Source organism: Zonotrichia albicollis, chromosome 3, assembly GCF_047830755.1.
Source record: "Zonotrichia albicollis isolate bZonAlb1 chromosome 3, bZonAlb1.hap1, whole genome shotgun sequence".
NCBI classification, from domain to species: Eukaryota; Metazoa; Chordata; class Aves; order Passeriformes; family Passerellidae; genus Zonotrichia; species Zonotrichia albicollis.
The window spans coordinates 82,179,904-82,195,091 of NC_133821.1; the positions used below are offsets into that span (position 1 = coordinate 82,179,904).

Sequence of the window (15,188 nt, forward strand, 5' to 3'; positions counted from 1 at the left end):
ATCCATGAAGCAGCTCTTTATGTGCCAGGCATTTATTCTATATCACAGCAGCTCAAATGCAAACATAATCATGCTCCATGGCTTTTTTTTCACAGCAGTTCTTCCACGGCACATTCAATAGAAGCTATACTAAATTTAATAATTGTGGAAGCTGCTCCTGCCTGTTGCGAACACAGATATGCAGAAGCTTGTCCCCAAATCCTTCTTGAAATGGGCACTCTTTCCCTTGCAAAGGTGGTACACACAGAACAATCACTCAGTTTACATCTCTCAAGGAGACTGGATGGTCATTTCCTAAGAAATCACATGTCATTCCCTTGTCTTTATTATTTGGATTATGGGAACCTCTAGAGGTCCCGACCTAGAAGAGGCAATTCCCATGTGTGCCTCCCAGTATACCACAGAAAACAAAAACTGTTTTGAAAAGCTGAGTTTTTAAAGCAAGACACGCATCTGAAAGAAAGAGGCTATGACAATGCAAGTGGCATAAAGAGACTAAAATAACTGAAGAGACTTGTCCATGGACACCCCAGGCAACTCAGGACACAGACTGAAATACAACCTCAACTTCCCCAGCCTCTGTAGAGTGACCTTCCACTTCCTTGTGTTATTTACCATTTGAAATCTAGCCACAACAGCCTCCACATTGCTAAATGGGAAGGGTTTGTGCCCATGGTAAAATCCCAGGCATGATCAGTCATTTCCTCTTGAATGCTTCCACTTGTACTAGGTCAAAGTGGGGCCATAGAGCACATGAGCATCATCCAGTGCCTGGGGCTGCCCCTGGCCCTGCATCCCTTACTGGCATGATTTTTTCCTTCCTTTACGCAGTTCTCTGTGTCTAATATCACACACATGCACGCATATATATCTATATATATATCTATATCTATGTAAATATATATATATTTAAATATATATATATGAAAACTTATGCAAAGTTCATATGCATAAAACTAACTCAGCAACTGAGAACATTAACTAATAATTAACTAATAACTTGCTTATAAGTTAATATTTAAGTATTTAGACCATGGCATTCAGCACTTACTGTGACATTTTTTACTGTATTATAACTCTGGGTTCAAGAATCATTTTTGCTTATTAGAGATCAAGGGTGATCTTTCCAAGCTGAATCATAGAATTTAGGTTGGAGAACTTTTCAGGAGGTCATCTGGTTAAACACATGTTCAAAGAAGGGCTAGTTTCTACCTTAGATTAGATTTTTTCAGAAGAAACCGTATGGAGAAAATATGTATTATACCAAAACAGGGGCATAGTGATTTAAAAGAAACATCTGAGAACAAAATGACTTTTCATGCTCAGCTTGAAAATTCCTACTTGAAGTCAAAAAAAAGCCTCCTCAAAATAGCCAATTACCTGGTGATGAGGGCATCAACTGGAATGTGAAAGCCCTGTTCTGAACCTTCAGTCCAGCTGAGAAGCTTAACCTTGGACCCTATTCCAGTACATCGTTTTCCTTCACACTCTGCAGCCTTTTTACAAAAATCTCTGAACATTTCTAGTTTTTATCCTGCTGCAGAGAAACTTTCAAACCTCTAAAATATTTAGTGAATGTGAAAACACTTTCTGGTCCACCTCTCTGGGTGAAGACACAATTAAGGCCTCACTCTTTCATGGGAGAGTCTATGCAAAGAGCAGACATCTCTCAGCAGCAGCTACAGGGAAAAACCCACAATGACTGAGTGCATGAAACAGGGGCTGGAATCAGAAATTGAAGTTTGCACCTTCAGAGTAAGTAAAGAGACAGAAACCTCATACACCTGTGAAGAATTAATGGTGGACTTGATAGTGTCAGGTTAATTGTTGGACTTGATGATTTTAGAGGGCTTTTCTAATCCAAATACTTCTATTATTCTATGTCCATTTTATCTATGTAGGTACTTCATCCAAAATCACCATGAAAGCATCTGAAAGATATACTGAACACACCAAGGGGTTTTCATCTTCACCTATGATTGTCTCCCACAGGAACTTTGTTTCTTCTGTGAGGGAAATTAAATAAAAGCTTTAACCTTCCTATACAGTAGAAAACAACAGAGTATAATAAAACTTTATCCATTTAACAGAATTTATTTTTTCCTTAGGGAAAAAAACACAGATTCACGCTAAAAGCACAAAGACACAAACTCTCCAATAAGACAAGTTATACATAATTTATGTTAAACCACTGTCACAGAAAAGAATACTTGTGTCTGGCTGAAGTGGGTGAAAAATGAAATAGGTGATTAAGTTTAGAAAAATAATAATTTTTATGTCTCTAATGAGAGGGTCCACTGTGAATGTCTCATTTCTTACAGGCACTAACTCAATTTCCTCTTTCAATTTGGTTATTACTAGCTACATCTCCCAATTAACAAGTATGACTGCTTAACCACACATCCTGTGGTCTCATTTAAGGTCATTAGAATATTTATTAAATTCTGCTGACCATTCAAAGCCAGGGCTTGACATTTGGAAACTTGCCTGGGATTTAAAAACAGAATATTTCATTGAGCACAGTAAACTCTGGGATGGACTGACATTCACACCTTTGTTGAAGATCTGTCCAGCAGTCATGAGACAATGAACAACAACTTGCTCCAGTTCCTAAAGGGGCTACAAGGAAGCTGGAGAAGGACTTTTCACAAGGACATGTAGTGAAAGGACAAGGGGGAATGGCCTTAAGCTGGAAGAAGGCAGGTTTATGTTGGATGTTAGAAATAAATTATTTACTATAAGGGTCGTGAGGGACTGGAACTGAGAAGCTGTGCCTGCCCTATCCCTGGAAGTGTTCAAGGCCAGGCTAGATAGGGCTGTGAGCAACCTGGGATAGTGGAAGGTGTCTCTGATGATAGCAAGTGAGTTGGAATGAGATAGTCTTTCAAGTGCTTTCCAACACAAACTGTTCTGTGATTCCATGATCCTATGAACAACAAAACACTGCCTCTCACACTCACAGCTCTGACCCTCATAGCTGCCCTTGGAAGTCATGTTCAGGGCTTATGGGGAAAGCTGCCTGATGGAAAGCTCAAGAAATCAGGCTGGGAGGTGAATCCAAGTGCAGATTCCTTGGGTGATGTGTTCCTGGCATGCTGCAGTGTGGAATAAGATTGTTGTGCTACCCAAAACAGGTGTCACCTCAAAGTCACTGAATTTCTGCTGCAGGAAACACCTCCTGGAGCTGCCAATCGCAAGGCTCTGGCCGAGTCCACACTGGCTAGGGTTGCAGTTGTCTGGGCAGGCACAGAGAGACACTGCTTTGTTAAAAGGAAAAAAAGAAAGCATGAAATGCACAGTAGCACTTCAGTCTCCCAGAAGATTCTCTTAAGCTTGACCACTGGAAAACAGGGAGTCTCCATGTTTCTGGGCAACCTGATAGAAATGTGCATAAACAAACAGATAGGAAGTGATGCAAGGGAGGACACAAGTCCCTGAAAGTATTTTGTACTTCATAGCATTGTCACCTCCATTTTAGCCAGGATGAACCCAAGTCAGACACACTCACGCTCCCAGGCACTGGATGACAGTAAGGATTGATATTCAAAAAATACAGAGCTAAGCATCATCCATATATTTACTGGTACTTCATCCCATGATAGCCTTACATAAATATTGAAAAGAAGCGAGGCAGCGTAAGTGACATAAGAGAGCTGGGACTGGGAACAAAAATGCATTTTTCTCTCTCACTCTCCCAAGCAGAACTGGCCTCCTACAGATCACTCACAATCTGGTCCTAAGCCTGCTCTAACTGTTACAGTCTGGATATAATTCAGGCCAAATGCAAACATTTGTATTAGTGGGTTTCATGTTTCACCCTGAAAAATTAAACACGCTTAAATGGCCTCGGAAAGGTGGCAGTGATATTCAGCAAATGGCTTACTCCACTCTAATCCCCCATGCAGTCATTTGTAGGGCAACAGAGATTTACCATGATTAAGATATTTGCTAAGGATAATATCCCTTTTATTACTGCCTGGTTTCAGAGACACTGGCTTAAATATAACTCGGTAGAGAGAACCCAAGGAGGGAACAGCTGCAGGCTTTTCTAGGCACGTTTTTAAAGGTCATTATATGACACAATTGCAACTTAGCTCGGACAATTACAGGGAAACAATTATAAATGTTTCTAATAGAAAAATGGTCTCTCTCAAACAGTAAAGTCAATAAGAAGACCTTTAGTAATTATTGGATGTGTACAATAATATTAACCTGTATGACCATTAGCAATTACATTTTGCCAGTATCTTAAGAATGCTTTCCCTTATGGCTCACAAGAATTTTCTGAATTATCTTGATTTGGAATCTCAAAACTAAATGTCAATTGCCTCAATCTCTGTGAGACCTTAGACACAAAACCTCCTAAATATATTTTGCTTCTAACAAAATTATGAAATGCATCTATGCCAGAGGTTCACCTTGCCTAAAATTATATTTTTGAACAGAACTTGTAGGAAAAATTATGGAATTTGCTATTCCAAGTATTCATACGTCACTTAATCAGTGCATAATAGCTGACCCGATTTCCCAGATCAAAGAGCTGGAAATACATGTAAAGAGAAATCTGTTTTCTTCACAAAATCCTAAAGGATCTAAATCTTAGAATTGAGGATCTGAGCAAAGTGAATTTGTAGGAAACAGAGATGCTTTTTCCCAATTCTTTATCAGGTCAGGATCATTTCCCATAGAAGACTTTCTTATGTAGGTTATAACAGTTAAATTAACATGACTGCACCCAAGATGTCACTTCAGAACCAAACTGAACATCATCTTAGCCAGTAATTTCTCTTTAACCCAATACTTGCCTCACTCACATTCATCCCAGCTTTGTTATATGTTCCTCTTCATGCCACACAAAAGAAAGAACATTTCTTGCCTTGAAACTCATAACTCTTCATTATATCCACCCATTCCACCATCACCTAATTCCCTTCAGCTGACAAAGGACTATATTTAACTACAGGATGGTAGTTTGTGCTGGTGTGTGAAAAAGGACACAGGGAGAACTCTCTTCCAGCCACTCTCTCCACAAATAATGATGGGCACTGCTCTGTGTCACTCTTCCCTCTTCCAGCTCCTACTGCACCTGTCAGGCATAGATTGATTGTAAAGTGGAACAGCTGAGATGCACAAGTGGAATACACAACCTTTTAGCCACCAGTTAAAATTCAACAAATTTTTATGGACACTGGAAACCATCCCCAAATAATAAAGATGGTGATAACGCATGTGGTGAGATTTTGGTGATTTCAGCACGTCTGGGCAGAACACTTACATTGCAAAGCTACCACAGCAATTTTTTTGTGACAGCCTAAAGAGAGAAGCCAAAGTAATGGTTAATAATGGAAATTTGAACTTTTTACTGTGCACGTAGTCACTCCAGACCGTAATTCACTGAGTCACTGTGGACATAAAGCACCTCTGGAGAATGTCTGGGCCAATCCTCATGTTCAGACCAGAGTAAACTGGAGCAGCAGGTGGCTGAAGGCCATATCCATTCAAGCTTTTAACATCTGCAAGGATTCAGACTTCGCAACTTCCTTGGGCAAGTTGTTCCATCAATCCTGTTAGTCATGTGAGAGATGAGTATAGTGAGAACCTGCTTAGATCTCTTCCGTGGGAAGTGGAAAAATGAGTTTCAAAGACAGTCAAGCTATTAAAAACTAGGACAAACACCTTTAAGCAGCATCCTTGAGTAAGAGTGCTGTGCACAGGACTGCCCATGAACAACTCATCCTGGAGATATCCATCCAGTATCCTTCCTAGTAACCTGTGACCCCTCTTTTTATATTTTCTTTTTCTCCACAATCAGCTAATTTCCAGTAACTTTTGTAAAACATAGAGAATAATTTTAGGGTTAAGTAGAACTAAGTCCATCCCAAAACTAAAATAAGGGAGTGCATCTCAAAGCAGTGAGAGAAAAAGTGCCTTGGACAGCATTCACTGCTATGACACCCTGCAGAGAAGAAAAAGTTGTATTAAAGACTATTTTCCAGTCAATGCACCACTTCAAAGCTTTTCCCCATGCTTCTATTCCTATGTTATATATTTACTTATTTTTAACTTGAAGAAAGCATTTATTATTCCAGTATTTCATCCTTTTTTGAGCTTTGAAAGATATAAGTAGATTCTGGCCTTCAAGACCCTGAATGTAAATCATAGATTCATAGGTTCCTAAAATGGTTTGGCTTGGAAGGGACCTTAAAGATCATCCCATTCCAACTCCCTGCCATGGGCAGGGACACCTTCCACTGTCTGAAGATGCTCCAAGCTCCATCCAACCTGGCCTTGAACACTTCCAAGCATGGGGCAGCCACAGTTTCTCAGGGCAACCTGTGCAGTGTCTTGACACATTCAGTGTGAAGGATTTCCTCCTAATATCCAATCTGAGTCTACCCTCCTTTAAAGAGTAGATTTAGATACGTGGTTTAAAGCCATTCCCCCTCATCTTTTCAGGGGAGAGTCAAAGGTCAGAAGTTTCTCCCAATGACAAAAAGCCTACTATTTAGACCAGTTCACATTGCTATGGCTCCTTTCTTTGCTGTTTTCTTCTAATTTTACTTATTATATGCACTTCATATCCTGATTTCCAGAGCTTCCTCCAATTCTATGTGACCCTGCTACTAATGAGAACTTTCTGTTCATATCAAGATTTGAATAAATCCATATTAATCCAGTCAGCATTCTCTTAGGCAGGGCTGGATGGAGAAAACCTTTCCAGGACAAAAATGTCTCCTGAGTTCTGGAGTACAGCCCTCACTATCACTCCCCCACAAGCATTTTACTGTGGGCTACCTGGTGACTCCTTCATTTCAAAGGAATCTAAAAATTATTTTACCTTTAATTTGGAGCATTAAAAAAAAGTCAGTGTCACAAATTCATATATTTGCATGCAAATATCTTTTAACATTATTTCAATTCAATTTTCCCTTGAGAAAACTTTTGTGAAGATGGTCTCATATAATTTTTAAGAACTGAAGTTCACCACCCTCAGTAGCCTGGCATGCACCACTTACTTCTACAGGAGATAATCTGAAACTCTGAAAGATACAATTCACATGACAGTCCAGAGTTATATTAAACAGGCAGCCTGCCAACTTCAAAAGTACCCAGAAAACTCAAGAGTGCCAAGTTTGGAGGTCTGAAACCCTTTCGACAAGTAAGAAGATTGTTCTTTGCAAACGACCTTGTCAGATTCCCTTAAAATTACACTCCTGATGCACCTATCCAATTTGCAGTGTTTAAAAGGCACCTCTCCCCACTGTCACTTTCATTAGTCTGAAGTAGTTGTCCTTTTATATTCTGCTGTGAAAAGGCTGGCAGCGCTGCAAATTAACTGCTACACTTCATTTCCAAAGCAGAGTTCAGATGCACCTACTTGCACTTTCCTGTTGGACAAAGAGAGGTATATGGTTATCTGAGGGGGAAAAAAAGGAAAAAATCAAAATATGTGCACCAGACTATGATATAGGAGTTAAAAATAACACCTGGGAGCCCAGGACAATTTAATTCTCTTCCTATTTCTTCCATTACTGAAATTGGGCTGATTTTCTGAAGCAGCTCTGGCTTACCGGTGCTCTGCTGCCTAAGCCTCTGCCTCACCATTTGTCTGCTTCCAAAGACCTGCTGGCCAAAGTTCAGTGAGATTTGACAGAAACATCGAGGTGACAAATGTAGTGAAGTCCCTCTACATATTTTTAAGAACTGGTAGCCAATTTCAGAAGAGAGCCAAACCAGCGCCAAAGCTGGTTGTATTCATTGCCCTGTCCCACCAGTCAACCAGCATGGATTTATGACATGTAAAGCAGCCAACTAATAAACTGTAAACTGTAAACTTGGCCAGCTATCATGGACTTAAATCAGGACTAGCAACACTATAGGAGGAAACACGGGAAACACAGCCAATATTTTGTACTCCAATGAAAAGATGAGTGAGATGCAATAAGGAAAAGTATCTTAAAGATATATAAGGAAAAATACATAATTAGCACCACTGTTCACAGCAGTTTTGTTCTGCTCTTCCAGTGATTGTATAAATCTGGAGCGATGCTGCTAAAGTTATGATTAAAATAGCTGAAAGGGAGAATTAGTTTTATATCATTAAAACAGTCTTCTCCAGACATTAAAATAATGGCAATAATAATTCTGACACAAGAACATTAAAAGGATACCTGATTGATATTTTTACATATAACCCACTGGGTTGCCTAGAGAATACAATATGGGAAAATGAGGTCTACTAGATTAAAAGCCAATTCACTACTGTCCTAAATAATTAACTACACAGTATTCCCTCAATGGCTTTGCCCAAGAAGAAAAAAAAGAATGTAGCTGAGAGAAATACAGTAACCAAATTTCCAAAATTCATCATGGATGCTTTAGAGGTCCCAGTTTGCAGATACATGAATAGGTGACAACCTCCACTGCCTTTGAAGTAGTCAGAAAAATCAGTGTGCAAGTTAGAAGAGCTTGATACACTATTAGTATGATAAAACATTGAAGCTATCAGAAGATACCTGTTTTAAAAAATGTGTAGTCAATTTGCAAACCAACTGTAGGACAGATATTGAAAAAATAATGAGGAAATGCACAGTAATGGAAAGAGTTTATTACCATGACAATACCCCAGAGATTTACTCTTCTCTGCCTTTTTTCTTTTGCTTTTTTTTTATTGTTTTTTGCCTTTTTTCCCCTAAAAGACATTTATTTGAGGAGAACAATTGGTCCATATTTTCAGTCTTGAATTAGTCCATATACAGGACATCCTGTAGGAGTGCTGTATAAATTTGCTTCTCTGTTCTGTGAGTCCTGCACTCACAGTTTAATCTGTGGAGTAATACAAACTCAAACTTCCACTGAAGTTAACTTTTGCAGCATCACAGTTTGCTTTTTAGAATATGGTTTCTGGAGCAAGTTGTTCACATCAGTTCTTCACCAGTGCACCAGAAAATTCTGAAATCTGTCATTCAGAGCTTGCAAACCTCTACCATAGTAGAACTCTGTTGGGATTTAGACTTATGGGCTCTGTTTTCACAACTTGGTTTCCCTGTGTTCCGGTTAATCGCCCCAAAAACACTCCTGGGTCTCCTGAGAAGACTCCCTGATCACTTTGCCCCTGCCAGCAGCCAAAGCCATTTCTGACACCTGCAGGACCAGCCACCACACAGCCTCTGCCCTCAGCACAGAAAGGCACCACGGGTGCCACAGTGCCCAAGGATGGGCTGGATCTCCTGAGGAACACGGGGAGCTCCTCCTGGCACTGCTGTGGACTCACCTATCCCAGCACTGAAAGTCTAACCCTTCCTTTGCCTTCACTTGAAATTCATGGCTTAGAAAAGGGTATTGTTATCCCTGGTTCACTGGGATTTTTTCCCCAGCCCACAGAAAACTTAAATGACAATGGACAAAGAAGATCTGTAGAAGTCACAGCTCTGGCATTTATACAATTTAGGCAGATTTCAGAATTTGTCTTTTTTAGTGGTTCACATCTGGACACTGGAGACCTGATCCAGCAAAGGGAATCCTTATATCTACATAGTAGAAAACACCACAGTTTTCACTGCCTCCTTATTATGTCAATCAGGGCTGACTGATTGTGTTTGAAAGCAAAATGAGATTTAATTTTTTTTTAACTCTCCAAGGTTCAGCAGCAGTTTCATTCTCTGCAGGAGAAGGAAATTATTATTATAATAAAAATACTGTAATATAATTACATTAGTGATAATATAATATTTTCATTTATTATATTAGTTAATATATTGTATTAATATTGCAATCATATTTATAATTAAACTGACAACAATCTCTGCATTTGCTGACACTGGAATCACATATTCCTGTTAATCCTCCTTCTGGCAGTCGAGTGATTAATGTGCTACAGAGATAGGGCTATTTGACAGCTCCTGAAAATCTCTGTGCATCAACAGCTTAAAACAGTATTAATCATTAGCATTAGCATTTCTCTGGCCACAATTGTGGGCTGATAGATCTGCCCTATGTTATTTACAACATTCCTTTATTTACACCGTTTCATCACTACAATGGTTGCTGCCTAAGGTTTTATTGCCCTTATAAATTTCAACTCCCTGCATCACCTTATTTTGAAATAATACAGATAAGCGAGAAATAGCTGGTGAATGCAGGAGGCTCTTTCTCTTGCCTCAGTGGCTGGGCCAGGGGGATGTGCCCATTAAACATCCCCAACTCCATCAAGCTGCTTTGGGAAGCCTGGCCCACCAAAAAGCAATGCAGCAAACAATACAGTGAACTTCTCTTGCCACCAATAAACCTGTCTGATGAAGGAGACTAATGCTTTTCTGAAAGGGTTGATGACCACTGAATTACCAATCTATTCCAGCACTAAAATCAATCACCAGCATTAAAGCAACCAGGAATACATTTAGGTCCTTCTTTGCTCTCATCTTAAACTTCCACAAGTTTCTTTCTATGTACTTTCTATAGCCTTCTGCTCTTCTCACAGCATTTTACAAATTCTGTCTAGGGAATGCAAGCCTTGAGGATGTGTGATGAGATGTGGCTTTTCAGGCTGTGTTCACTGAATTTAACAGAAAATGTGCAATCCCCAGCCAAGCGATGCCAAGGGCAAAGCCCACACAAGATTCAGTACTGAAGGAATGGGCTGTAGGAAAATTAAAAGCTGAACAAAAGGCACTCACTGCATGCCTAGGTGGTCCTTCCAAAATGTCTTTTCTATACTTTTCAGCCAATTCAGCTGAAATCTGATGAGCAGACCTGACTATTTCACCAAAAGACATGAAATCACAACAAGGAGCAGGACTCTTCACCATTCCTTGACAGTTGGAATAGCTCTGGCAACACTGATGGCATTCTGCTGTTTGCCTTATCTTCACCATAAGGCACACGCTTCTGGGACACAGAATGGCAGTGCTGTCACTGTATGATAAACAGCAGAAATTTGAAGATGGCACTTTTATCAGAAGGTGATCTAAATGGATTCATTCCTAATTGTTTTTTAAATTCATTTACTTTCTAGTTAAAGCTGCTTAAGGCTGTTAAGAAAAATAAAGTTATCTGAGTAAGGATGGTCATTCCCGTGTTTGAAAAATTCATTGACTTCTCACAAGAATTAACTGGGCTTCTTACATTTTTATCTTACATTTTATCAAATCTATGGTGAGGAGAATTAAAGCCTGCTCTCCTCAAAACATGTGTCCAGTCAATTCTCAGCCCAAAGATTTTCCAATAAATCAGAGCTACAGGTTCCAAACCAGGACAATGTGACCCCCCTCACCCCCTTTCCCCCTTCTAACTCCTTGCAAATTTTTGGCACCCTTTGCCAGCAAACATTTCCTTCCCAGATACATTTCTCAGAGCCTTGATGTTCCCTTCCCAAATAAGTTTTTGTATTGTTACAGAGGGATTTGAGCTGAAATTGGAGCCTAGGTCACAATCCAGGCTTTCTGAAACTTCAAAGGCTTCAGGCTTACATTTGTGAATAAATGTAGAGCAGCAAAGTTTGGATTTACACTTTGTTACATCACTGGGATGATTAGTACAGAGGAGCTTCATATTCACCACCCTTCAATTATCACATCCAGCTCCTTTACTCAGCATTTTTAAATGAAATAAAAATAAATTAAAAAAAAAAAGGATGTAGATTATCCCTCCCAGAGTCCTTGAAGTCATAAGCTAAAGTAGTAACTGCCCAAGAGAAAAATGGGAAAATATCACCGTAGCATTTTATAGGAAGCTGCGGCTTTAGGCTCTTCAGAGCTGAGAAGGAATCATTCCATTCAGAACAGTGTAGCAATGGCAAAGGAGAACACAAAAGAAAGGCACTATGTGGAGATCTCATGGACTAAGTAAAAGAAATAAGGTAGAAGCCATCCCCTTTCTCGACAGCACTGCCTGAAATGGCCACTCAGACAGCACATCTCACCCTAAGTATTCCCTCTACAGAGCCAGGCAAACATTTATGTCCCCACTTTGTTCAGGAGCATTGACACTTTTGAAACAGCAAAGCCAAAAAATAACCAAACAACCAAAAAGCCACAACGGGCAAAGAGCTGCTGCGCAGGGGCAGATGGATCTCTGCTGGTGCAATAGCCCAGAGCAGCAACCAAAGCAAATAAAATCAGCTGCAGTGGTATTGCTGGGGTGCAGAGAGGTGAAGTTATTTCTTCAGCATGACTTGGGCAGCCCCACAGATCCTGTTCCCAGCCAGGATTAGATCACAGAGCCCCTCCAGAAAGTCTGGCACACAGAGCAAATATTTCCTAGCTTACAATAACACACGATCTTACACGGTTCTCTGTCTCTGAAGTGAGGGGGATGAACAAACACTGAATTGTTTGAATAATATTGGTGAATCCAGATTTCAGTTAGAGGGAATTCATGTTAGTCCAATTAAATAGTATGTCAATTCCCTCTAATTATCTGTTCCTGCAGCCCACCCGGTAATTACACTTAATGAGTCTAAATCAAATCAGCATGTTACCTGGGAAATAATTGGATTTATGTGCAATTTTTTAATGATCCTGAAAGGTACCCTGGAGATTTAATTCCCCTGTGTGTTCAGGGTTTGATCCTAGGCTTCAATGCACTTTGGATGCGGATCTGGCCCTGATAAATTGGATGTGCCCATTCCCTGGCACTGAGGCCCACTGTTGTGGGACCACCATTCTCATCAACTTTTTTAGCTTCTAAAACAAGGCGCCCATACCCAGACTTCCCACTGGAAACTATCTCTGGCCAGTGCTAAATTCCAAACTACACCTCCACTAGGACAGAACAATTCCAGGTTTCAGGGCTGCAGCAGCACATGCCCACCCTGAGTTGCAGGGAGCCTGCAGGGGCTCTGACAATGCTGTGGACAGCAGGAGGATTTGCAGAGGCACCTCCAAGGGAAGAAGCACAAGCTGTGCTCTGCTGACACCGGTACTGTGCCTCTGACCATCCCCCCAAAGGATGGCACACATTAGAAACTAAGGCACACATGGAATAGAAAAATAAAATAAACCATAGAATCATTGAGGTTGGAAGAGACCAAGATCATCAGTTCCAAACTTTGATTGAACACCACCATGTCAGCTGAAAATAAAATCTAAGCTTCTCTATACTTTGATGGACCTTGGCCCTCAAGATGCTTGGTAGTTGTAAGTAAATCTCCCTTGCCCCAAACTGAGACAGAACAGAGTATTTTATGGATCATTTCTGATCTCCTTACATGTCCTAAACTATTGGAATATGTATCCCAATATAACCAGTTAGATGGTGCCCAGGCCAGTTCTGACCTTCGCTGCTGGGCCACAGGCAGCACTGCGGTGTTTTACCCCAGAGATACCTTGGCTGGTGGCAGAGTGCAGCGGGGCACAAGACAGGACTCCGTTCTCCTCAGGAGAGAGCTTCTGGCGATGGTAGAGAGAAAGGGAATGGATTCTGCTAGAAGGTAGCCAGATGTTTATTCCATGAGTACAGAGGTCTCTGCACTGGGCTACTGCTGGTAACAGAATGGAGGCCGCATGGTCTCATTCACATTTTAAGCTCAGGACAGGGGAAGGGGAGGGGACAGGTGAGCCACCAACCAGGTGAAGGGGCAGGGTCTCAAGGTACTAGGGACACCTATCACACGACGTCTTGCTGGTATGTTAGCCTGATTGACAGGGCACACTCAGCGAGGGGCGAGGGGGAAGGGAGAAGGTAAAACAGGATATTGCAACACACCACAACACTAAACTTTAAAATTAAAAGTACACACATATAGTGTACTTCTTTATTTACAGGCACAGAGAATTCACAGGACTGCCAAACTCCTGACACTTAAAAGCAGTTCCATGCACATATCTGAGTCCTGAACATGCAAGATGAGTGTCCATTAGATCCCAGATCCATCTATTGGATCATAGGAGACCATGAATAGCACAAGGCTTCCCAAAAAACACACAAGCAAATTCCTTTCTCACTGCTTCTAGTTAAGCATGCACTTCTCTGAATTATTTATTTTAATTTTTAGAGAAGGTGAGCTGCAATGCCTCTGCACAAGTTTTCCCTGCTTCCAGCAAGAGCAATCACTGAGGGATGAGTACAGGAGACATCCCCCCATTGCCCTGCCCCCCAGAGCCCCACCATCTGAAAAATATTTGTCTTTCAGTTTCAGCTTGATTTACTGTCCTCCATCTCCTTGAAATTGCGCCCATGAGAAACCAAAATAGCACCTTGCCTTGTGCATGAACCCCACAGAGCACCGAGCATCGGAACCACTCGATTTCAAGCGCAGGGGAATGTCAGGGAGACAAAGCTGCAGTGACAGTGGCTCCAGGGGATGACTGCACCATCTCTTAATCCCTCAGCAAAGGTACAAGCAAATGCCACTAACTTCAGTTTTGCTTTCTTTCAAGGAAGTCTTTCTCTTTGGATAACTACCTCTGTTCAGAGGCCTTCTGAGGCTTCAGCATGACTCTGACAATAGAAGCACTTGGGTATCTTTATTTTATATTAAAGATGTCCTGTCCAAACTCTGCAGGCCACTTCTCAAAGTGCTTCTAATACCTGTATAGAAGAAAATTCACACTCATGTTTCCTAGGTAGGTTCTTAACCAAAACACCTACTTCAGTGACATGATTATAACAGGCTCCCTCAATAAGCAACAAAAAGAAATAGATATCAATATCAATTCAAGACAATTCAGACCTTAAATAACTTCTTATTAAAGTATTTCTCTTATGTCTGCTGTTAAGAAAGACAAATTCAGAAACAGAACCCAAAAAATTATATTTGTCTTTTGCTAAATTTATGATCAGATCCTGTGCCAGGCAGTGAGCTCTTCACAAGGACTCTTTGATTACAACTCTGTATGCTCACACTTTCTGGAACAGCTCAAAACTTCATAGGACCACAGTCTTGGGGTTCAGCTCTTAAGCATATATTTACTTACAGCTCATAAACAATACTCAAGTAGTCAATAAACCAAAAAGCCCACCAAAATTTCTCATTGTCCTGTATTTCACATTTTATGAATGCACCATTCCTCAGTCCCCTCATTAGCCTTCTCCCTATAGATAGGTGGAAAGGCTTATTGAACTCACAACAGCACTAGATACTGTTTGTGAGACTCAAAATTAACATTTTGAATCACCAGAGAAAGGCTGACTATGACCTGGTATCTCTGGGCTAATTCTCACATATTTCAAACACTGTTAGTAATCTA

The 15,188-nt window shown here is 40.6% G+C and overlaps 1 protein-coding gene across 2 annotated transcripts in view; it reads right to left on the reverse strand.

Moving 5' to 3' along the window:
- EVA1A (eva-1 homolog A, regulator of programmed cell death) overlaps positions 1–15,188 on the reverse strand; it is a 207,617-nt gene that overhangs the window by 122,543 nt on the left and 69,886 nt on the right. The gene's annotated exons all lie outside the window — the stretch shown is intronic.